The following is a 23,676-nucleotide window of genomic DNA, read 5'->3' as shown; positions in this document are numbered from 1 at the left end:
ACAAAACAAAACAAAACAAAACAAAACATTTGGTTGAGTTTCTGTAAAGACTGGGATTCATAGAAAGGTAATGTTCAAGTTAAGATAAAAGATTGTCAGCTGGGTGTGGTGGCTGGCTGGGTGCGGTGATTCAAGTCTGTAATCCCAGCACTTTTGGAGGCGGAGGCGGTTGATCACATGAGGTGAGGAGTTCCAAACCAGCCTGACCAACATGGTGAAAACCTGTCTCTACTAAAAATATAAAATTAGCCAGGGATGGTGGTGCATACCTGTAATCCCAGTTATTTGGGAGGCTGAGGCAAGAGAATCGCTTGAACTTGGGAGGCAGAGGTTGCAGTGAGCCGAGATTGCACTCCAATGTGGGCAACAAAAGCGAGACCGTCTCAGAAAAAATATATATATAATTAAATTAAATTAAAAAATAAAAAGATTGCAGAGACCAAAATTCTTTTTTTTTTTTTTTGAGATAGAGTCTCACTGCAACACACAGGCTGGAGTGCAGTGGCGCGATCTCGGCTCACTGCAACCTCCACTTCCCAGGTTCAAGCGATTTTCCTGCCTCAGCCTCACGAGTAGCTGGGACTACAGGCAGGGGCCACCACACCTGCCTAATTTTTTTTTTGTCTTTTTTTGAGATGGAGTCTTGCTCTGTCGCCCAGGCTAGAGTGCAGTGGCACAATCTTGGCTCACTGCAACCTCCACCTCCCAAGTTCAAGCGATTCTCCTCCTTCAGCCTCCCAAGTAGCTGGGATTACAGATGCCCACGACTGCGCCCAGCCAATTTTTGTATTTTTAGTAGAGATGGGGTTTCACCATATTGGCCATGCTGGTCTCGAACTCCTGACCTCATGATCCACTTGCCTCGGCTTCCCAAAGTGCTGAGATTACAGGCGTGAGCCACTGCCCTTGGCATAATTTTTGTATTTTTGGTAGAGATGAGGTTTACACCTTGTTGACCAGGCTGGTCTCGAACTCCTGACCTCAAGTGAGCAGCATCGGCCTCTCAAAATGCTGGTATTACAGGCCTGGGCCACTGTGCCTGGCCCAAAATTCTTTTGAAGTTTTATAGTGGCTGCTCTTTGAGACAACAGATGATAAATATTCCTATTCAGAACCTAGTTAATCTCTTTAGGATTGGGAGGCTCTGGAAGAAAAAGATCTAGCTATGTTAATAGAGATTCTTTACATATGCAAATTTCCCCCCCACAAAGAACAGCTTTGCCTGGCCATTTCTTTTTTCTTCTTTTTTTTTTTTTGAGTTTCACCCTTGTTGCCCTGGCTGGAGTGCAATGGCACAATCTGGGCTCACCGCAACCTCCGCCTCCCAGGTTCAAGCGATTCTCCTGCCTCAGCCTCCCTAGTAGATGGGATTACAGGCATGTGACACCACGCCCGGCTAATTTTATATTTTTAGTAGAGACAGGGTTTCTCCATGTTGGTCAGGCTGGTCTCGAACTCCCCACCTCAGGTGATCCACCCGCCTCAGCCTCCTAGTGCTGGGATTACAGGTATGAGCCACTGCGCCCGGCCATGGGTCATTTCAAAATATGGCAAAGAAACATGTTTTGGGGTAAAATATTTTGATTTTCTTTTTTGTCTTGTAGTGTTATGCCAGAGTCAGGTTGGAAAGTAAGTCACAATATATAGAGTTAAATAAAACCCATTTGATGAGAATTTATGATTTGTAGGGCATGACTCCCCAGGCCCCTTTGATAGGAATTTGGGCAAGATAAAAAAAATCTGAGTTTAGTTCTCATTAGGATGTCAACAAAGTTCATTTCAGAAGTATTTGAGGTTAACTCATCTTGCATAGAATAAACTAACAAAAGTAACCAGGTGTGGTGGCTCTGGCCTGTAATCTCAGCACTTTGGGAGGCTGAAGTGAGAGGATTGCTTGAGGCCAACAGTTTGATACCAACCTGCCAATCAATACACGGAGACCCCATCTCTATTTAAGAAAAAGAAAAAATAGCAGGGTGTGATTTCTCATGCCTGTAGTCCCAGCTCTCAGGAGGCTGAGGTGGGAGGATCGCCTCAGCCTCTATGTTCCAGGCTGCAGTGAGCCGTAATCATGTCACTGCCCTCCAGCCTGGAGGACAGAAGACTGCTTCAAATAAATAAAAATGAACAAATAAATAAATATGACAGGAGAGTTTCAAATAAATAAATATGAATAACAATTACAAGGAACAACTATGTAATTAATATCTACTTTTAAAAAGATACTGCTTCTTGACCAGGCGTGGTGGTTCACACCTGTAATCCTAGCACTTTGGGAGGCTGAGGCGGGCAGATTGCCTAAGCTCAGGAGTTCAAGACCAGCCTGGGCAACACAGTGAAACTTCGTCTCTACTAAAATACAATAAAAATCAGTGGGGCATGGTGGTGTGCACCTGTAGTCTCAGCTACTTGGGAGGCTGAGGAAGGAGAATTACTTGAACCCAAGAGGCAGAGGTTGCAGTGAGCCAAGATTGCACCTCTGCACTCAGCCTGGGCAACAGAGCAAGACTCCATCTCTTTTTTTTTTTTTTTTTTGAGACGGAGTCTCGCTCTGTCGCCCAGGCTGGAGTGCAGTGGCGCGATCTCGGCTCACTGCAAGCTCTACCTCCCGGGTTCACGCCATTCTCCCGCCTCAGCCTCCGAGTAGCTGGGACTACAAGCGCCCGCCACCACGCCCGGCTAGTGTTTTTTTTGTATTTTTAGTAGAGACGGGGTTTCACCATGTTAGCCAGGATGGTCTCGATCTCCTGACCTCGTGATCCACCCGCCTCAGCCTCCCAAAGTGCTGGGATTACAGGCTTGAGCCACCGCACCCGGCCTCCATCTCTTTAAAAAAAAAAAAAAATACAGCTTATTTAAAGCATAAGTTGGTCATCTGATCATCTAACATATCACTGAACCTGATACCGCTTTTGCAAAGATTGATAGTGAAACTTAATTGTTGTTTCTAACCACAGAAGCTGTGTTTGCTCATTCTTGGGCATTGGTTCGACTAACTATGGGAAGAATTCAGTTTATAGTTATCACTTGGAAGCAAGGACGATAATAGTCCCTTCCCAAACTGACCCTCTCAGGTGACGTGTACCACCTTTGTAAGAAGCCTTTTACATGATGAAAGGCCACAAGGTTAGGATTATGGGAGGTAACTGAATTCTGCTAAAATGTAGGTATAAACATTAACCAGCCATATGGAGGTCACAAGATTTGTAATTTTCCTAATTGCTCCTATAGATAACATCACTTTTGTCAAAACCTAAGATTGGTCTTTGAGGTGTTTTTCAGGCTTTTCCAATTGGGCAGACCAGCTCAGGCCACCTGGACTTCTTATTTTCTTTATTACTTTTTAACCTCCAGTATTCAACCACCTGGAGCTCTTCACTGGTACCAGAGAACTGGCACCACCCGATCCTGTGACCCCTCCCCACCCAAAAACTTACTCAGCTCCGGGATAGTTTTGGACCCTCCTATAATTTCCTCCCCAACCAATCAGCCACACCAATTTCCTAGCCCCTTGCTCCAAATTATCCTCAAAACCCCTAGTCTCCCAGCTTTTCGGGAGACGGATTTGATAATTAACTCTTCTCTCCCTCTCCCACTTGTTCGACTTGGCTAGCCCTGCGATTATTAAACTCTTTATTTGCTGCAAAACCCTGCTGTTTTCAGTGCACTGTCTCCTGTGCAGAGGCAAGGTGAATCTGGATGATAACAGACCTAGCTTCCCATGCCTTGCGCCCCAGGTGTCGCTACGAACGTTTCTGGGCTGGGCACAGTGACTCACGCCTGTAATCTCAGCAGTTTGGGAGGCTGGGGCCAGCGGATCACCTAAGGTCAGGAGTTTGAGACCAGCCTGACCAACATGGAGAAACCCCATCTCTACTAAAAATACAAAAAGAATATTAGCCGGACATGGTGGTGCGTACCTGTAATCCCAGCTACTCCGGAGGCTGAGGTAGGAGAAATCGCTTTAACCCGGTAGCTGCGCCATTGCACTCCAGCCTGGGCAACAAGAGCGAAACCCGTCTCAAAAAAAAAAAAAAAAAAAGTTTCTGGAAATGAGTACAGGGTTGACTCTGGAGTGAATGGAAACCAGAAAATAAAGGGATTTCTATTTTGTTCGGTGGGGCGTCAGCATGGAATTGGACTATCACTGCATGCAGAGTTTGCATTTCCCCTTCCAGTTGGCATCCCCTTCACAGACAATTCCAGGGCTTTACTAAACTTAATTTCGATAGCAGGAATTTTCCTGGATCCAATCGCAGACTTTGCTCCGCCCCAGGGAGATCCTGCTGAGTTGCCTCAGCCTCACTGGTAAATATCGCCTCCTTAATCCGGAAAATAGAGATGCGCTGGGAGCCAGAAGAGGAAAGCGCAGGCCCTGCCCCCTCTTTTTTTCCCTTCCCAATCCGCAGCTTGCTGGGCGCGCCAAGCCCAGACTTCCGCCCTGCGCGTGCCGTTGCCTTCAGACCCGGAAGCAGATCGCACGGAGTTAACCTTGGGCCGCAGCGCGTCTGTAAAGATTAAACTTGGGCTTCGCAGTCCTCTGGTGCTTCCGTACCTGGGATCTGCAGGTTCGTACACCCCTGAAAATAACCCCTCCCCAAGGAAATCACACATCGCCGTGAGAGCCGGGGTTGTGTCAATGATTTGGGGGTAAAATCATTCTGAGTCTGAATCCGTCCTGAATCTTCTGCCTTCAGGTCACGTAGACACGTCTTTTCGTTCCATGTTCTCGTTTAAAATTTTTTTTTTTTTTTTTTGAGACGGAGTCTTGCTCTGTCGCCCAGGCTGGAGTACAGTGGCCGGATCTCAGCTCACTGCAAGCTCCGCCTCCCGGGTTCACGCCATTCTCCTGCCTCAGCCTCCCGAGTAGCTGGGACTACAGGCGCCCGCCACCTCGCCCGGCTAATTTTTTTGTTTTTTGTTTTTAGTAGAGACGGGGTTTCACTGTGCTAGCCAGGATGGTCTCGATCTCCTGACCTCGTGATCCGCCCGTCTCGGCCTCCCAAAGTGCTGGGATTACAGGCGTGAGCCACCGCGCCCAGCCTAAAACCTTTTACTGATCCCTCCTCCTGCCCTGCACCACCTAAAGCCCTCACCCACGAGGTGAATTCAGGGCTATGTGGTTCCCCAGCCTCGCCCTCGTCGGCCCCTGTAGCGCAGGGCCGCAGCAGCAGTCCCGGGGAGGCCGCGTCCTCTGCCGGGTCCTAGGATCCTCCAGACCCCCACCCCGGCCTAAGGCGCCGTCGCCCCCCACCTCCCTCCTCCTCGTGCCGGGCCCTGCTCGTCCCCAGGTCTCTTCGCAGTCATCGCTTGTGCGTTGGGGAGGCGCCCGGGGCCTGTCCGGTTCTTGCCTGCCCAGCTCCACCCCTTGGAAATGTGCTCCTCCGGGATGCAGGCGTCTTACTCCAAACCCTCCTGTGAATGTGTGGGCTAAAAGGATCAGGAGACAGAGAAAGAGACAGAGAACTGAGAGAGAAATAGAAAAACGAGAGGAAAGAATGAAGGAAACCCGTAAACACATGGCAAAGTAGACTATGAGTGAAGAATTTGCAAAAAGAAGTTAGAACGAAGGAGTTGAGAAAGTAACAGGGAAACAACTGGAGAAATGTAGAGAAAAGCTCGATGTCCAGCAAGCTGAAGGACAGCAAGATAAAGAGAGAGCCAGCAAAGGGGAGGCCCCTCAGAGTGGGGAAGAGGAGGGATTTGGAGCCACTGAAGACAGAGCAGGATGATGGTGGGACAGCGAGAGGGGCAGCTGGTGACAAGGAGAGCAGGGGGAGGCCTGGGCATTTGCGGGTGCCAGAGATTGAGGACAGCGGGTTATAACAGGGAAGAAGGAATTTAACAGGGAGAGCCACGGGGCAGCAGAAATAACATGTAGATTTCGGACAATGGAAAGATAGGGGAGAAAGACGAGTACGGGGCGAAACAAGTTGCAACAATGGAGGAGAATATATGGAATTGAAGAATTCGAGGGAAGAAGGGGAGAAAGAGCAGGAGAGGAGAGAGGCACAAAATAAGGAGCAGAAACCCGGGGGGAAACGGGAAAAAAAGCTAGACACAGATGAGAATGAGAGATACAGAGTGAGGGAAGGGAACAGTAATGATGAAAGAGGGGTGCAGGTGAGTGGTGGGTTGATTGTATGTGATAATTGTGACATGTTGATTTCTCTCTCGTGATAAATTTAAATTTTGTTTAAATTTGAGAATAAGAATTGCAGGCCAGGCGCGGTGGCTTAGGCCTGTAATTCCAGCACTTTGGGAGGCCAAGGCGGGTGGATCACAAGGTCAAGAGATCAAAACCACCTGGCCAACATGGTGAAATGCTGTCTCTACTAAAAATACAAAAATTAGCCAGCATGGTGGCAGGCGCCTGTAGTCCCAGCTACTCAGGAGGCTGAGGCAGGAGGCTGGTCTCGAACTCCTGACTTCAGGTGATCTGTCTAGCTCCATCTCCCAAAGTGTTGACTTTACAGGCATGAGCCACCATGCCTGGTCTTGATTCATTTTTTAATTTTTGTTTTTAATTTCTGTGGTTGAATTATAAGAGTTCCTTATATTCCTAATCACATGTAATTTCACAGTTTTTCCCTTGGAATCTTTAGTGTTTTCCATATGTAAGATGGTATCTTCTGTGAACACAGAGCATTCTACTTTTCTTTTTCTGCTGCTTGGCATTTATTTCTTTTTCTTGTCTAATTTCTTTGGTCAGGATTCCAGTAATATGCTGAATAGAAATGGCAAAAGCAGGCTTCTCTTTCCTGATCTTAGAGGAAGAGATTTCAGGCTTTCACCATCAAGTATGATGGTAACTGTGAGCTATTCCTAAGTGGCCTTTGTTATGTTGAGGTAGGTTTCTTTTTTTTTTTTTTTTTTTTTTTTTTTTTGAGATGGAGTCTTACTCTGTCCCCCAGGCTGGAGTGCAGTGAGGTGATCTCTGCTCACTGCAACCTCTGCCACCCAGGTTCAAGCAATTCTCCTGCCTCAGCCTCCAAAGTAGCCGGGAATACAGGTGCACGCCACGGCGCCTGGCTAATTTTGTAGTTTTAGTAGAGACAGGGTTTCACCATCTTGGCCAGGCTGATCTTGAACTGCTGACCTCATGATTCACCTGTCTCAGCCTCCCAAGGTGCTAGGATTACAGGGGTGAACAACTGTGCCCGACCGGATTTCTTGTGTTCTTATCGCGTTGAGTGATTTTATCACAAAAGAATGTGTTCACTTTACAAATGTTTGCTGCGTCAAGTGAGAAAATCATGTCGTTTCCCCCTTTAATTCTCTGAATGTGGAGTATTACATGGATTGATATTCGTGTGTTTTACCATCTTTGCATTCCAGTAATAACTCACATGTCATGGTATACGACCTTTTAATATGCATTTGATTTTAACTTGCTAGTTTGGGGGAGGTGTTCTGAAAATTATTTTCCCCATCCATTGGGGATATTTTTCTATATTTTGTAGTAGCTTTGCCTTGCTTTGATGTCAAGGTAATGCTAGCCTAATAGCATGAGTTTGGAAGTATTCCCTCCTTTCCCATCTTTTCAGGGTTTGTTTGTTTGTTTGTTTGGAGACCAAGTCTTGCTGTGTCACCCAGGCTGGAGTGCAATGACGCGATCTCGGCTCACTGCAATCTCCACCTCCCAGGTTCAAGCAATTCTGCCTCTGCCTCTGGATTAGCTGGGACTGCAGGCACCCACCACTATGCCTGCTAATTTTTTTTGTATTTTTAGGAGAGATGGGGTTTCACTGTGTTAGCCAGGATGGTCTCAATCTCCTGACCTCATGATCTGCCTGCCTCGGCCTCCCAAAGTGCTGGGATTACAGGTGTGAGCCACTGTGCCTGGCTTTTTGAGGTTTTTTTTTTTTTTTTTTTTTTAAGTTTAAGGACGATTAGCTTTAATTCTTCTTAAAATGTATGGTAGAGTTGGTAGAGTTCTCCACTGAAGTTACCTGGTACAGGACTTTTCTTTTGAAGAGGTTCTTGATTATTGATTCAACCTTCCTACAAGTTACAGGTCTGTATCTTTTATATTCCTACTAAGTATGTGTATGTTATGTGTTTCCAGAAATCTATCCATTTCTTCTTTATTTCCTTTGTATAGAATGAGTTGTGATTCCTTTTTGATTTTAGTTTTTTAAGTCAATTTTTGTCAATTTTCTTGAATTTGTCAAAGTATCACCTGTTACTTTCACGACTTTAGTGCTTTCTATTCTCTATTTTACTTCTTTCTCTTTTAGTCTTTATTTCCTTTTTATGTATGTTTTTGTTTAGTTTTTTCTTTTTCTACTTCGTTGAGGTATACACTTGGGTTGTTGATTGGAAACTCTTATTCTGTTTTTATGTAGTCATTTTCAGTTATAAATTTCCTTATTAGGAGTGTTTTTGTTGCATCCTATGAGGTTTGGTGTGTTGTGTTTCCTTTTTCTCCACCCTCCAAGCTGATTTACAAACTATGTCACTGTTTCTTTCTTTTTTTCTTTTTTTTTTTTGAGACGGCGTCTCACCCTGTCACCCAGGCTGGACTGCACTCGCATGATCAGCTCACTGCAACTTCCGCCTCCTGGGTTCAAGTGATTCTCCTGCACAACCTCCCGAGTGGCTGGGATTACAGGCACACGCCACCACGCCCGGTTAATTTTTGTATTTTTAGTAGAGACGGGGTTTCACCATGTTGGCCAGGCTGGCCTCAAACTCCTAACCTCGTGATCTGCCTGCCTTGGCCTCCCAAAGTGCTAGGATTACAGGCGTGAGCCACCGCTCCTGGGCTTCACTTTTTCTTTCAATAATCCCAGTCAAAAGAGACAGAATGCAGTCTGTCATGCAAATGCCCGACAAGCCAGAACAGTGGATTTAAGTTTTACTCTTTTCTTTTGTCCCTAAAAGAAAATAATGAGAGAAGCATACTGCCCTGTGCTGGGGAGGCAATGGGATGGAGATGAACAAATTTCCACAAACTTTCCCACCCATTCAGTCCAATTTTGCATCGGTGTTCATTGAATACTGCGGCTCCCTTACTGGTTTCCAGACTTTTTTCGCAAAGATATTTTTGATGAAAAATTTTTTGTTAAGTTGGTGTCTCCATGAGGATATGAGGGCCTAGCATTTGCTAGTCTGTCAACTTGCTGGCTTTACTTTTTATGTCTTATTTATTCCACAGACTGTGTTTAGAGGTCCAGGGATTTATTTCAAATCACATAGGAATCAGCAAAAGAGACACCATTACTTTTATATGAGAAACAAGATTTACCCTCAAATTTTTATATGGCACTACTATTCATATTTAGCACATTATTGTTTTTCTTCACTAATAGGACCATGCACAGAACTAGGCAGCAATCTCTATCTGGCTTTGTTTTCAGAACACACATCTCTGGCTCATCATGGTTGCTCATGTTTGTAATCCCAGCACTTTGGGAGGCTGAGATGGGTGAATCACTTGGGGCCAGGAGTTCGAGACCAGCCTGGCCAACATGGTGAAACCCCCTCTCTACTAAAACTACAAAAATTAGCCAGGTGTGGTGGTACACGCCTATAGTCCTAGCTGCTTGTAAGGCTGAGGCATGAGAATCGCTGGAAGCTGGGGGTGGAGGTTGTGCTGAGTCGAGATCATGCCCTTTCTTCCTTTTTCTTTCTTTCTTTTTTTTTTTTCCTCCTTCAGGAGTATGTTTATTGTGTTTGAGATGATACATCAGGTGCTGTCTGAGCTACAAAGGGTAAAAGGAAATCCTCTTATTACAAACAGACAAAGGTAAAAGGTAAAACACTTTTCACAACAGCATGAACCACATACTCAGAAATAGATCTGGGTTTAATACAAATGACATAATTCCTAGTCATCTACAGCTACTTTTATCACTTCATGCAGATAATGAATTAGGCTAAAATGCACTATAATATTTGGTAGATTTCAGGACCAGTATCCTTAGTACATCACAAAATACATTTTGATATCCCAGAGAAGCAAGACTTGCAATAGGCATTTTAAATATAACTAATCTACAGCTGCAAAGTTCTACTCTTGATCGCATTTACCTTTTTGGGCAGTCTCCCAGGCTCCAAAGGATAAAAGCAGAGTAGAATCACTGTAACATATACACAGAAGTTCATATCGTAAAGGCTATAAAGTTTTGCAGCACAGTGAGAAGATGCCTTCCGCTCCTTCACACTGCATACAAATTATGTGAATTATGTTGTGTATCTCTTGGTCCGCTGTCTGGCTATCCTGTCGTGTTCTGTGCTGTTGGTCAAATACTGAGTGGCTATGCTTCCACCCGAGGATCTGCAGGGTTGCAATCTGTCAAAAGGGAACAAATGGACAGCAAAACCTTTGAAATAGTCAGAGCGGGACTCCAGTTGTCTTTAAGGATGTCCAGACAGATGACTCCCTGACTGTTGATGTTGCAGTGATAGATTCTGATGTGGAAAGTAACCTTTGGTGGCTTAAATGGATAATCTGATGAAAATGTGATATCCAGAAAAAACACACCACCTTCATATACAGAACCCGGTGGACCAAGTATAGTTGATCTCCATTCATAAATGTTATCTCCTTAGGCCCAGCACTGCAATTAGGAGAAGGATCAAGGGTTATTTGAGCTAGCTCCTTCTGAATACTTTTAGCACTAGTGGATAACTTAGCAGTGGTTTTGCTAGAGAGTTTGGTGTTTTTTCTTCTGCTGGCTGGCAGAAGGTTTTCTTTCCTCATGTTCTTCAGCCTCTGGAGCGGCTGGGTCTTGCTTGTCCACATCTGCCACTGCTGATGCTGGGGCTGTCACCATCAGACCTTTGCCTATCACTGGACATCTTGGTGAAGTTATCGCTTGGAAAACTCGGCCGCCTGCCTGGCCTGTTCACACGCCACTATGGTGTGGGGGAGGAAAAGAGAAAAAAACTCTTCCTTAAGGAAATGGAGGCAGCTGTGGCGGGGGAAAAGGGGAGAGAGGGAAAAAAAGAAGCCGAGGAGGCTCTGACCGGGGAATGTGGAACACTGAAAGTCAGAGGGGGTTGTGCAGTCAGATCACGCCCATTCTTTAAGAATTGTACTCCTTTTGTATTCTTAAACTTTAAAGATCATATTTGGGAAGTTTAAAATAAGTATTTTTGTGTAATATTTACACATTTCGATATTATTTACCATCTGTACTCAATTGGAAACCTATTGGTCATTATATTTTGTAGATATCTCTTCGAAAAGCATGATGGAATTCTCATCAACAGAGCAAGGTAATACAGGAGAAGGTTTCTACATAGGGATGTTGGAAAGACATAAAAGTCATCACATTGGAGATTTTTGCTTCCCAGAAATTAAGAAAGATAATCATGACTGAGTTTTAGTGGAAAGAAGATGAAAGAAATGGCCACGAAACATCCATAACAAAAACCAAAACGTTTACTGATAGTACAGAGTGATATGATTGAAGGCATGCTAGAAACAAGCCTATTAAAGATCACTTAGAGTAAGCTTTCGTTCGCATCTGCCTGAACTGCACGTATTTCAGACCCAAAGGAAAATTGGTAATCCAGTGGAGAAGTCTATCAACAATGCCTCCTCAGTTTCAACAGCCCAAAGAATTTCTTGTAGGCTCCAAACCCATATTTCTCATAAGTATGGGAATAATTTCCTCCATTCTTCATTACTCACACAAAAACGTAAGAGAAAAACCTTGCCAATGTAATGAGTTTGGCAAAGCCTTTAATTGTAGGTCACTTTGTAAATACTTCTAATGATTAGTGTTTGGCTTACTGGACACGGCTTTGAAAAACATGAGTTTGGTCCTCCCATCATAATCTACCTAAAAGGTAGGTACAAATCAACACATTTGATAGGTTGTTGGGAACAAGCCCCCCCAAAATCTGGCCATAAACTGGCCCCAAAACTGGCCATAAACAAAATCTCTGCAGCACTGTGGCATGTTCATGATGGCCATAACGCCCCCGCTGGAAGGTTGTGGGTTTAGCGGAATGAGGGCAAGGAACACCTGGCCCACCCAGGGCAGAAAACCACTTAAAGGCATTCTTAAGCCACAAACAATAGCATGAGCGAACTGTGCCTTAAGGACATGCTCCTGCTGCAGTTAAGTAGCCCAACCTATTCCTTTAATTTCCCATAAGGGATACTTTTAGTTAATCGAATATCTATAGAAGCAATGCTAATGACTGGCTTGCTGTTAATAAATACGTGAGTAAATCTCTGTTCAGGGTTCTCAGCTCTGAAGGCTGTGAGACCCCTGATTTCCCACTTCACACCTCTATATTTCTGTGTGTGTGTCTTTAATTCCTCCAGCACCGCTGGGTTAGGGTCTCCCCGACTGAGCTGGTCTCGACTATAGGTGAAATTAAAAGATGAAATTGTATCAAGACAAAGAAAATTGTGGTTGAAATTCTTTGTATACTGGGAGAGGAAAAACTGGCAGTTCCATGGCACAAATCAAGAAATATTGATAAAGTAAAGATCACTAAATTGGTCTATGTAAAATTAAAAATATCAGTCGGGCATGGTGGCTCATGCCTATAATCCCAGCACTTTGGGAGGCCGAGGTGGGTGGATCACCAGAGGTCAGGAGTTCAAATCCAGCCTTGACCAATATAGTGAAACCCCATCTCTACTAAAAATACAAAAATTAGCTGGGTATTTTGGCATCTGCCTGTAATCTCAGCTACTAGAGAATCAGGCAGGAGAATTGCTTGAACCCAGGAGGCAGAGGTTGCAGTGAGCCAAGATCACGCCATGGCACTCCAGTCTGGGAAACAAGAGTGAAACTCCTTCTAAAAAAGAAAAAAGAGAGAGAGATATAATGGACAGTGTTGTGGAATGAATGTGTCCATCCCAGAACATATATGTTGAAATTCTAACCCTCAATGTGATGGGATTAGGAGTTGAAGACTGCGGGAGGTGATTAGATCACAGAAGGGAAGCCTCAGGAATGGATGCATGCCCTTAACACAAGAGGCACCGAGAACTTGGTTCCTTGTCTCCCTGCTCTCTGTCTGCTTGAGGCCACAGCAGAAGATATATCACCCAGCTACATCTGGACCACATCGGCTGCAAAGCACATCATTAACCTTGGCAAAGTAAACTTTCTAAATTGAGACCTATTAAATACTTTTGGTTCACAAGCTCATGAACACAGAAGAAATCAAGATAGAAAACAAACGATCTGATGAAAAGCATAAAATAAGTTCATAAATCTGAACTCCATATATATTGAACATAGAGGAAATGGTCTTCTCAAACTATGTGTGTTTATATTAGATCGCATTTTTGAAAGACATTTCTAATATTTGATTAACCATCCTATGTAGTTTTAGCCAATATAAAACTGAAAATAATAAATGATCAATTGTATACATACATTTAACTTCTTAATATTTCCCATAGCATTGCTATTACTATTTATGTTATTGGAGTAGGTGCTCAGTCTGTCTTTGATATATTACCGGAGTGGTGTCTTCCACAATGGTGCTTAGACTCTGTGGTGTACGAGTGGATAAACTGTTAAGCAGGAATCTAGGAGAGCCAGGATGTCAAAGCTCAAGTCCTTTAAAACTAGGAAGACATACTCCTTACTGCACAAGTCAAGGTCATAAGATGTTAATGGTTAAGGAAAGCAGCTTATGGTATCTGCAAGGACAAACTCCTACAGAAGCACAATGTCCACATGACCCAATATCCCATGACAATGTATGCTTCTAAGATAATTACAGTCATGCTTTCAAGTACTTACACACTAAAATACCAAGGATCGCTTTAAATCAACAAAGTAGTAAGTTTTGTCACACTATCAGCCCACCAGCAGTTAGCTTAGCTTTTACGTAAGCCCCTAAACAAGAAAAACTTGAAACAAGAGGCATTCCCCCTGCTTTCTGAGGAACCCTACTGTGTAACTACTAGCATTTTTTTTGTTGTTTTTGTTAAAAAAAAAAAAAAAAAAGGAGTTTCGCTCTTGTTGCCCAGGCAGGAGTATGATGGTGTGCTCTGGGCTCACCACAACCTTCACCTCCCAGGTTCAAGCCATTCTCCTGCCTCCACCTCCTGAGTAGCTGGGATTACAGGTGCCCACCACCATGCCCGGCTAAGTTTTGTATTTTTAGTAGAAAAATACAAAATTAGAGACCAGCCTGTTGACCAGGCTGGTCTCTAACTCCACCTCAGGTGATCCGCCTCCGGAAGTGCTGGAATGACCTGTTTTTCTTTTTAATTTGAAAGTGGTTTAAATGCAAAGCGCCTTTTGTGAGCAGGTAAAGACGCCTGCGGCGGGGGGCGGGGGCGAGCTCCCCACAGCCTGGGGTAGCTGGGGTAGGGGGAGGGCGAGGTGGCAAGGACCTCGGTAAGGGGGTGGAGTGCGGCGCTGGTTGCAGCCAGGACCGAGATTTAGAACGGCTTGTTTAGGTGCCCGGAGCGGTGGCTCACGCCTGTAATCCCAGCACTTTGGGAGGCCGAGGCGGGTGGATCACGAGGTCAGGAGATCGAGACCATCCTGGCTAACACGGTGAAACCCCGTCTCTATTAAAAATATAAAAAATTAGCCGGGCGTGGTGGCGGGCGCCTGTTGTCCCAGCTACTCGGAAGGCTGGGCCAGGAGAATGGCGTGAACCCGGGAGGCGGAGCTTGCAGTGAGCGGGAGATCGCGCCACTGCACTCCAGCCTGGGCGACAGAGCGAGACCCGTCTCAAAAAAAAAAAAAAAGAGATGCTTCTTTAAGCAAGGACCTGTGTTGTTTGAGTGGATAATGGAAAATGGAGGGTGACATGCATGTGGAACTGCCTATTGCACACTGGAGGTGAAGGACAACTTTCCCGTCCTTTCTTTTCTCAAGACATTTATTTAGAAAACTTGTAACTGTATTTTCTCTGTCTTCTTTTTTGTTTTTGTTTTTTTTGTTTGTTTGTTTTTAGACGGAGTCTCTCGCTCTATGGCCTAGGCTGGAGTGTAGTGGGGCGATCTCTGCTCACTGCAACCTCCTCCTCCCTGGTTCAAGCGATTCTCCTGTCTCAGCCTCCCGAGTAGTTGGGACTACAGGCGCAAGCCACCACGGTCAGCTGATTTTTGTGTTTTTAGAGACAGGGTTTCACCATGATGGCCAAGTTGCTGTTGGTCTCCTGACCTCGTGATCCGCCCGCCTCCGCCTCCGCCTCCCAAAGTGCTGGGATTACAGGGTTGAGCCACCAGGCCCGGCCTCCTATAATTCTTAAACTGGAAATTACCCAGATAGCTAATGTCAAATAATAACCTTAGATCCTAAATTATGACAAGTTTGTTTACAAGCATGTAAACAAAATTACATTTACCCGGCTAATTTTGTAGTTTACCTGGATTATTTACACACAGAAAGAAACCCTGTGCTAGCTGATGTTTAAAGTTATTAAAGTTTACTTTTTTGGCCGGGCACGGTGGCTCACGCCTGTAATCCCAGCGCTTTGGGAGGCTCAGGCAGGCGGATCACGAGGTCAGGAGATGGAAACATGGTGAAACCCCCTCTCTACTAAAAATACAAAAAATTAGCCGGGCGTGGTGGCACGCGCCTGTAGTCCCACCTACTTGGGAGGCTGAAGCAGGAGAATTGCTTCAATCTGGGAGGTGGAGGTTGCAGTGAGCCAAGATCTCGCCAGTGCACTCCAGCCTGGGTGACAGAGCAAGACTCCGTCTCAAAAAAAAAAAAAAAGAGGTTGTTTCGTTTTTGCAGGAACTCTGATGAAGCAGGCATTTTAGGTAAAAATGATTATAATTTTACTCTGACATCAGAGCAGAACTTATTGTTAGAGAAGATGGAGCCATATTCTTCTACCTATTATTAAATTGTTTTTTAAATTTTAAACACCACACAATGTATGTATGTGTTGTGTAGTGAAAGTCTAAAGAAAAGTGCATTTATGCATCCCCTTTCCTGTCCAGCCTTCCACCCGTTCCCATGGCTCAATGGGGATTCTCTGCTGAGAGTTCTGTGGCAAGTCAGCATAAGTCCTGCAGAAATATATTCAGACATCATTTTGAGATTTTAGAAAAAATTCTTTGATGAATGCGCCTGTGGCCCAGACTGGAGTGCAGTGGTGCAATCTCAGCTCACTGCAGACTCTGGCCCCCAGGTTCAAGCGATTCTTGGGCCTCAGCGTCCCGAGTAGTTGGAGTAGTTGGGACTACAGGTGTGCACCACCAAGCCTGGTTAAGTTTTTTTATTTTTTAGTAGAGATGGGGTTTCACCATGTTGGCCAGGGTGGTCTGGAACTCCTGGCTTCAAGTGATCCTCCCTCCTCAGCCTTCTAAAGTGCTGGGATTACAGGCGTGAGCCACTGAGCTCGGCATGAGAAATGTTTTGTTGCGGTATTTTATCCTACAAGTTTTGAAAATTTCCATGTTTTGAAGGTAGGAAACGAGAGCTTGCTGTTTTTCATCTTTTTTGGCGCATTCTCTGAATGAAGACACGTGAATCCTTCCCAGTTTTTCGCTGTTACCGCGGACGCCACGCTGGCTGCCTGTGAGTGTGCTGATTTCGCTACATGTATCTGGAGGGTTCCTGCAGGGGGCGCTATTGAGAAACTGATGGCTTCTTCTAGGATGTGGCATTTCCTCTTATCTTAGATCTGGGAAGATTCCATCCTTACTCCCAGCTGCAAAAGCGCCCTCTCTGAGAACACAGCACCATGTGTCCTGCAGCCTCTGCATTTCAGGCTCAAGCGATCCTCCCAGCTCAGCCTCCCAAGTAGCTAAGACTACAGGTGTGCACCACCATGTCCAGCTAATTTTTGTATTTTTGGTAGGAACAGGTTTTCAACATGTTGCCCAGGCTTATTTTGAATTTTTGGTCTGATTATTTCTAAGTCTCTGTTTTGTTAATTTGTGTTTAATTCCTTGGGATCATCCATGTTTTCTCTTTGTATATCTGGTTAAGGTCTGTTGGAACTTCAGCAGTTCAGAAATCAGCCAGCTTTCATGGTTTTTGGTGTCTGACTTCAGTGAGGAAGGACACTCTCCAATCAGGCTGGCTACAGATTCCTGAGACCTCTCCAGATTTTTCTGTATTTTCATTTTTTAATTAATTAATTTGAGACAGAGTCTCTGTATGTCACCCAGGCTGGGGTGCAGTGGCACAATCTCAGCTCACCACAATTTCTGCCTTGCAGGTTCAAGTGATTCTTCTCTCTCAGCCTCTTGAGTAGCTGGGACTACAGGTGAGCGCCACCACACCTGGCTAAGTTTTGTATCTTTAGTAGAGATGGGGTTTTACCATGTTGGCCAGGCTGGTTTCACACTCCTGACCTCAGGTGATCTGCCCACCTCGGCCTCCCAGAGTGTTAAGATTTCAGGCATGAGCAACTGCACCCAGCCTTATGTTTATTTTCCTTTTTTAATTTATTTTAATTTATTTTTTTGTTTTTGGGGACAGAGTCTCGCTCTGTCGCCCAGGTTGGAGTGCAATGGCTTGATTTCGGCTCATTGCAACTCCGCCTCCCGGGTTCATGCCATTCTCCTGCCTCAGCCTCCCGAGTAGCTGGGACTACAGGTGCCTGCCACCATGTTTGGCTAATTTTTTGTATTTTTAGTAGAGACAAGGTTTCACCGTGTTAGCCAGGATGGTTTTGATTCCTCAGGTAAGTGATATTCCTCAGTGGATTATTCTGTCTCTTTGCTTTCTGAAATGCCAAGTATTGTAGCCAATCTTCTCTGAGCCTGAAGCATCCTGCCTCAGTGGTGCACACCTGCAATCCTAGCTACTCAGGAGGCTGAGGCAGGAGAATTGCTTGAACCCGGGAGGCGGAGGTTGCAGTGAGCCGAGATCACAACACTGCACTCCAGCCTGGGTGACAGAGCGAGACTCTTTTCCAAAAAAAAAAAAAAAAGAAGAAGAAATGTTTTATTTTTATAATAGTTGAAATGATGTTAGGTATTTTCCATTGTCATCAGCTATCACAGTAGTGACTTAAAAGTAAGAAGAATTGGGCCAGGCGTGGTGGCTCACACCTGTAAACCCAGCACTTTGGGAGGCTGAAACGGGCAGATTACTTGAGGTCAGAAGTTCAAGACCAGCCTGGCCAACATGGTGAAACCTCCTGTCTACTAAAAACACAGAAATTATCTTGTGGTGGCAGGCACCTGTTATCCTAACTACTGGGAAGCTTAGGCAAGAGAATCGTTGGCACCCAGGAGGCACTGGTTGCTGTGAGCTGAGATCGCATCACCACACTCCAGCCTGGGTGACAGAGCAAGACTCTGCTTCTACCCTTGGAATTCTCGCATGTTCTCTCCACTAGGTAAACCCCTGTCAGTTTAGTTTTGAAGCTGTATCTGTTATTTAGGTGGTTATATTCAAAGCTGAATCCCAGACATCTGGATTCAGGTGCTTAGGTTGACATTTTTAGCTATTTGATATGTGGCCACTTTCCTAGAGTGTGTGTGAGGCAGTTCTCTCCCAGTACAAATCTTGTCTCATGGGACAGTTGTTAGTTTTCGGCTGAGGACATGCGAAGCGCTTAGAAGAGTGTATATAGCACATGGGAAGCATTCACAAATGCTCGTCATGGCTATTGCTGTGATCATGCCAGTTTTCCGATTTGGACATTCCTTTCTTTTTCTTTTTCCTTTTTTTTCCCGTCTTTTTCTGCCTCCCAAAGTGCTGGGATTACAGGCGCGAGCCACCGCGTCCAGCCCTGACTTTCCTTTCTTTAAACCCGCCGAACTTTGTCATCTCTGAGACAGCACTTGTATTTTAGCTCATCCAGATAATGAATATCACGTGTTATGTTGAACATAATATCTAACATATCTGTAGACTCTTTGGATTGCTGCGGCTAACAGGTCGATGATTCTCCGGGCTTGGCGTTCATTTTCTTTGTGGTTTTCCTTACAGCTTACTGCGTCCCTGTTTACAAACACCTGGTTATCTATCTATCTATCTATCTATCTATCTATCTATCTATCTATCTGTCTATCTATCTATCTTTGAGACGGAGTCTTACTCTGTCACCCAGGCTGGCGTGCAGTGGCACAATCTTGGCTCACTGTAAGCTCCGCCTCCCGGCTTCATGCCATTCTCCTGCCTCAGCCTCCCGAGTAGCAGGGACTACAGGTGCCCACCACCACTCCTGGCTAATTTTTTGTATTTTTAGTAGAGACGGGGTTTCACTGTGTTAGCCAGGATGGTCTCAATCTCCTGACCTCGTGATCCGCTCACCTTGGCCTCCAAAAGTGCTGGGATTATAGGCGTGAGCCACCGCGCCTGGCCTCTGGTTAGCTATTTCTAATAACTGTGACGTATTCATCCCTGCAAACCCAGCCTGTTTCTACAGTTTTCTTCTAATGTTTTCTGCGCTTTGACTAAAGTCACGTTAATCATGCGCTGATTTTCAGGGCTATCGGGATGGAAGGGAGTATACATGCAATAGGCCTCACACAGCCTCTCCTAGAACTGTGCTGGAGTTTCCTTTTTTCCCTGGATGACCTCAGAGGCCTTGTTAACATTTGTGGCCTTCCGGGCTCCCTCTTTAATCCTTCCAGGAGAGCTGCCCTGTGTCGGTTCAGCCTTTGCATGTCCTCTCTTTCATTTGGGTCCCACCGGGGGTCGGTTCCTAGGAACTGGGTCCTTACATACTCTTGGGGGTTTTGGTAATCAGCCGGTGCCTGTTCCTCCAGCCACTTAGTCGCTGCTTGGAGCTCTCTCCACCTTTCATCTGTGTTAGAGAGGGACATGAGCATGTTCTTCCTGATGAGGTAGCATCAGCCTAAGTGGGGTTATAGGTCAGGATGATAGTTTGGAAAAGAACAAGTAGAACTTGTGGCTTTTCAGTATAGGACAAAGTGTTTTTCCAGTTGAGAAGGTCGGCAGAGGTGAAGGGCTGGTACACAAAGCACGCCTCTCCACCATGTGCCCATCCTCATCTATCCCAGTATACCGCTGCTCTCTCAGGGGCATTTGTATCCCAGTTTTGGGTCGTAAAGGAGCTGCCAAGGGAGGGGTTTCTCCCTAGGCTTCACATCCTCTCTTGTCTACTCTGGGTGGCCTAGAGGTGTGTGTGTCTTGTGGAGGCACAAGTTCTGTGGGCTAAAGAGTGGGGATCCTGTCTCCCTGGTAAGGGGAAGGCACCACCAGGATCACTGGTGCCATCTCCTGCAATGGGTCTTCTGGTGTTGGGTCGGACAGAACTTTAGGAGTTTTTTTCCTTTGGCAGGTGGAGCAGGATCTTTCCTTGGCTATCTGTCTCTTTGCTACTAGCACTGCTGCTGCCAGCCTTCTTAGCCACTGTGGGGGGTCTAGTACCAGCTGTAACCAAGTGTCTATGTACAGGAACTGGTCTGGGTGTCCTGGCTTTCCAGTTACCTTGTGCCATTTGAAACAAGAGACCTGTCCAGGCTTCCTTCTGGGGGCCAACCCACTTCTAATGCTGGCCAATCTATCTCACACAAAGTTCTAAGTTTCTCTGGTGTCATAGTAACTCCATAGTCTCTGTTAAATCCTTTCTTGAAATTTTTCAACATAGTTCATAGCGGAGTGGGCTTACTTTGTGCCTGACCAATTTATCCTCAAGCAAAACAACACTCACACTACAAGAAAGAAAGGGTAAAAGGTCACTGACTCGTCTAATTCACACTAAATCAAAATCAAAACCAAAGCCAAAGTGTCATTAAAGGCACACCTGTTCATCAAGCAATTCAAGCCAAGTTAAAACCAAAACCAAAGTGCCAATGAAGGCACGCCATGGGTGATCAGGCCACGCTTCCATTCAAATGGAGTGGGCAAGTTCCCAAGACCAGTGTTACTGTGTTTCAGATGACTGGGTTCCAAGTGCCAGTTCCTTCCCAGTGTTCAGCCGCTGCGTTGATCCTCCATGGGGGGCCTGCCAGGCACTGCTCTGATGAGGTGTTCCACTGGGGCAAATGCCTACCCGGGAGCACTCTCAGGATCCACGTCGCTCAAGCTGGCCAGAGTCTTCTGGAGGGATGCTCCACAGGGCAGGGCTAAGCCGCCGAAGGGGCTGCCTCAACCATCCATTAATCACCTTGCTTCCCAGTCAGGGAGTCAAGAAATACAGCAGGACGAGCAGAAGACAAAACCCCTCAGACACTGGGTTAAAGAAAGATGTGGCTTGATTCGGCCGGGAGCATCAGCGGACTCGCGTCTCAAGAACCGAGCTCCCCGAAAAAGAAATTCCTGGCCCTTTTAAGGGCTTACAACTCTAAGGGGTCTACGTGAAAGGGTCGTGATAGATCGAGCAAGCATGGGGAATGTGACTGGGGGCTACATGCATCAGCTAATAGAACAGAAAATTTTGCAATGCTTCTTCACACAATGTCTAGAATTTACAGATAACGTAAGTAGTTTAGGTCAGGGGTTGATATTATTATTACTATTTTTTGTTAACCACCAGGGCCGAATGGTGGTGCCAAGGTTGTCTGGCTATTTCTCTTACTTCTGTTTCTTTCTAACTTTTTGTTTTCTTCCTTTCCTCCTGTCTTGAGAACTAGGCAAGGGGGAAGGAGGAGGGCCTTCTCCTATCTCAGAATATTCTCCTGTCTCAGAATAGAAAGAATGGGAATGGTCGACTTAACACCAACACATTCCATTCCCAGGGACGAGCAGGAGACAGAAGCCTTCCTCTTATCTCAACCTCAAAGAGGCCTTCCTCTTTCACTAATCCTCCTCAGCACAGACCCTTTATGGGTGTCGGGCTGGGGGATGGTAAGGTCTTTCCTTTCCCACGAGGCCATATCTCAGGCTGTCTCATTGGGGAAACCTTGGACAATACCCAGGCTTTCTTGGGCAAAGGTCCCTGTGGCTTTCTGCAGTGCATTGTGCCCCTGGTTAATAGAGAATGGAGAATGGCGATGACCAAGCATACTGCCTGCAAACGTGTTGTTAACAAGGGGCATCCTGCACAGCCCTAAATCCGTTAAACTTTGATTCGATACAGTACATGTTTCTGTGAGCACAGGGTTGGGGCTAAAGCTACAGGTTAACGGCATCTCAAAACAGAAACAATTTTTCTTAGTACAGATCAAAATGAAGTTTCTCATGTCTTCCTTTTTTTACATAGACACAGTAATAATCTGATCTCTCTTTCTTTCCTCACACAGGAAATTGAGAAAGATATTCATGACTTTGAGTTTCAGTGGCAAGAAGATGAAAGAAATGCCCATGGAGCACCCATGACAAAAATAAAAAAGTTGGCCGGTAGTACAGACTGATATGATCAAAGGCTTGCTGGAAACAAGCCTATTAAAGACCAGCTGGGATCAAGCTTTTATTCATATTGGTCTGAACTCCACATATTTCAGACTGAAGGGAAAATTGGTAATCAAGTTGAGAAGTCTACTAGTGATGGTTCTTCAGTTTCAACATCCCAAAGAATTTATTGTAGGCCCCAAACCCATATTTCTTATAACTATGGAAATAATTTCCTCAATTCATCATTACTCACACAAAAACAGGAGGTACACATGAGAGAAAAGTCTTTCCAATGTAATGAAAGTGGCAAAGCCTTTAATTGTAGCTCACTTTTAAGAAAACATCAGATAATCCATTTAGAAGAGAAACAATATGAAAGTGATGTATGTGGCAAGGTCTTGTTGTTGTGGTGGAGACGATATCTCATTTAGGGGAATATTTTTTTTGTTTGTTTTCAATTATATTTTCTCAACATTTAAAAAGTGAAGTAAAGAGTATTTCTTGGCCAGGCGCAGTGGCTCACGCCTGTAATCCCAGCACTTTGGGAGGCCAAGGCGGGCAGATTACAAGGTCAAGAGTTCAAGAACAACCTGGCCAACATAGTGAAACCTGGTCTCTACTAAAAATACAAAAAATTATCCGGGCGTGGTGGCAGGCGCCTGTAATCCCACCTACTCGGGATGTTGAGGCAGGAGAATAGCCTGAACCCAGGAGGCGGAAGTTGCAGCAAGCCAAGATCTGTGCCACTGCACAGCAGCCAGGGTGACAATGTGAGGCTCTGTCTCAAAAAATAAAATAAAATAGGGTATTTCTTGGGCCAGGCACGGTAGCTCACGCCTGTAATCTCAGCACTTTGGGAGGCTAAGGGAGGTGGATAACTTAAAGTCAGGAGTTCGAGACCAACCTGGCCAACATGGTGAAACCCCGTCTCTACTAAAAATACAAAAAAATAGCCAGGTGTGGTGGCTGGCGCCTGTAATCCCAGCTACTCAGGAGGGTGAGGAAGGAGAATCGCTTGAACCCGGGAGGCAGAGGTTGCAGTGAATTGAGATTGCACCACTGCACTCCAGCCTGGGTGACAGGGTGAGACTCCATCTCAAAAAAATAAAATAAATAGCTACTTCTCAAATAAGCTTTAGTAGAATTTTGTGAGCTCATAACGGTTTTTTTTTTTTTTTTTTTTTTTTTTGAGATGGAGTCTTACTGTGTTGCCCAGGCTGGAGTACAATGGCACGATCTCAGCTCACTGAAACTTCCACCTCTTGGGTTCAAGTGATTCTCCTGCCTTAGCCTCCCGAGTAGCTGGGACTACAGGTGCCCGCCACCACGCCCGGCTATTTTTTGTGTTTTTAGTAGAGACAGGGTTTCACCATATTGTCCAGGCTGGTCTTGAACTCCTGAGCTTGTGATCTGCCAACCTTGACTTCCCAAAGTGCTGTGATTACAGCTGTGAGCCACTGCACCCCAGCCTCACATCATTGTTTTTTAACTATGTGTTCAAAATTTTCTCCTTTGACCC

General features: G+C 45.3%; 1 long non-coding RNA gene and 1 pseudogene across 1 annotated transcript; one reads left to right on the top strand and one right to left on the bottom strand.

The window, feature by feature from the left end:
* The first annotated feature begins 4,281 nt into the window (after positions 1 to 4,281).
* Positions 4,282 to 22,854, top strand: LOC126943085 (uncharacterized). Its single transcript, XR_007721698.1, has 3 exons — positions 4,282 to 4,568; positions 11,182 to 11,226; positions 22,067 to 22,854. It is a non-coding gene; the product is annotated as an uncharacterized LOC126943085 (long non-coding RNA).
* Positions 10,136 to 10,806, bottom strand: LOC126943066 (ubiquitin-conjugating enzyme E2 E3-like; annotated as a pseudogene).
* Positions 22,855 to 23,676: the final 822 nt, after the last annotated feature.

The sequence above is a fragment of the Macaca thibetana genome, chromosome 19, assembly GCF_024542745.1.
Source record: "Macaca thibetana thibetana isolate TM-01 chromosome 19, ASM2454274v1, whole genome shotgun sequence".
Classification (NCBI taxonomy): Eukaryota; Metazoa; Chordata; class Mammalia; order Primates; family Cercopithecidae; genus Macaca; species Macaca thibetana.
The sequence above is the reverse complement of the archived record's forward strand: the minus strand, read 5'-3'. Positions and strand labels throughout refer to the sequence as shown.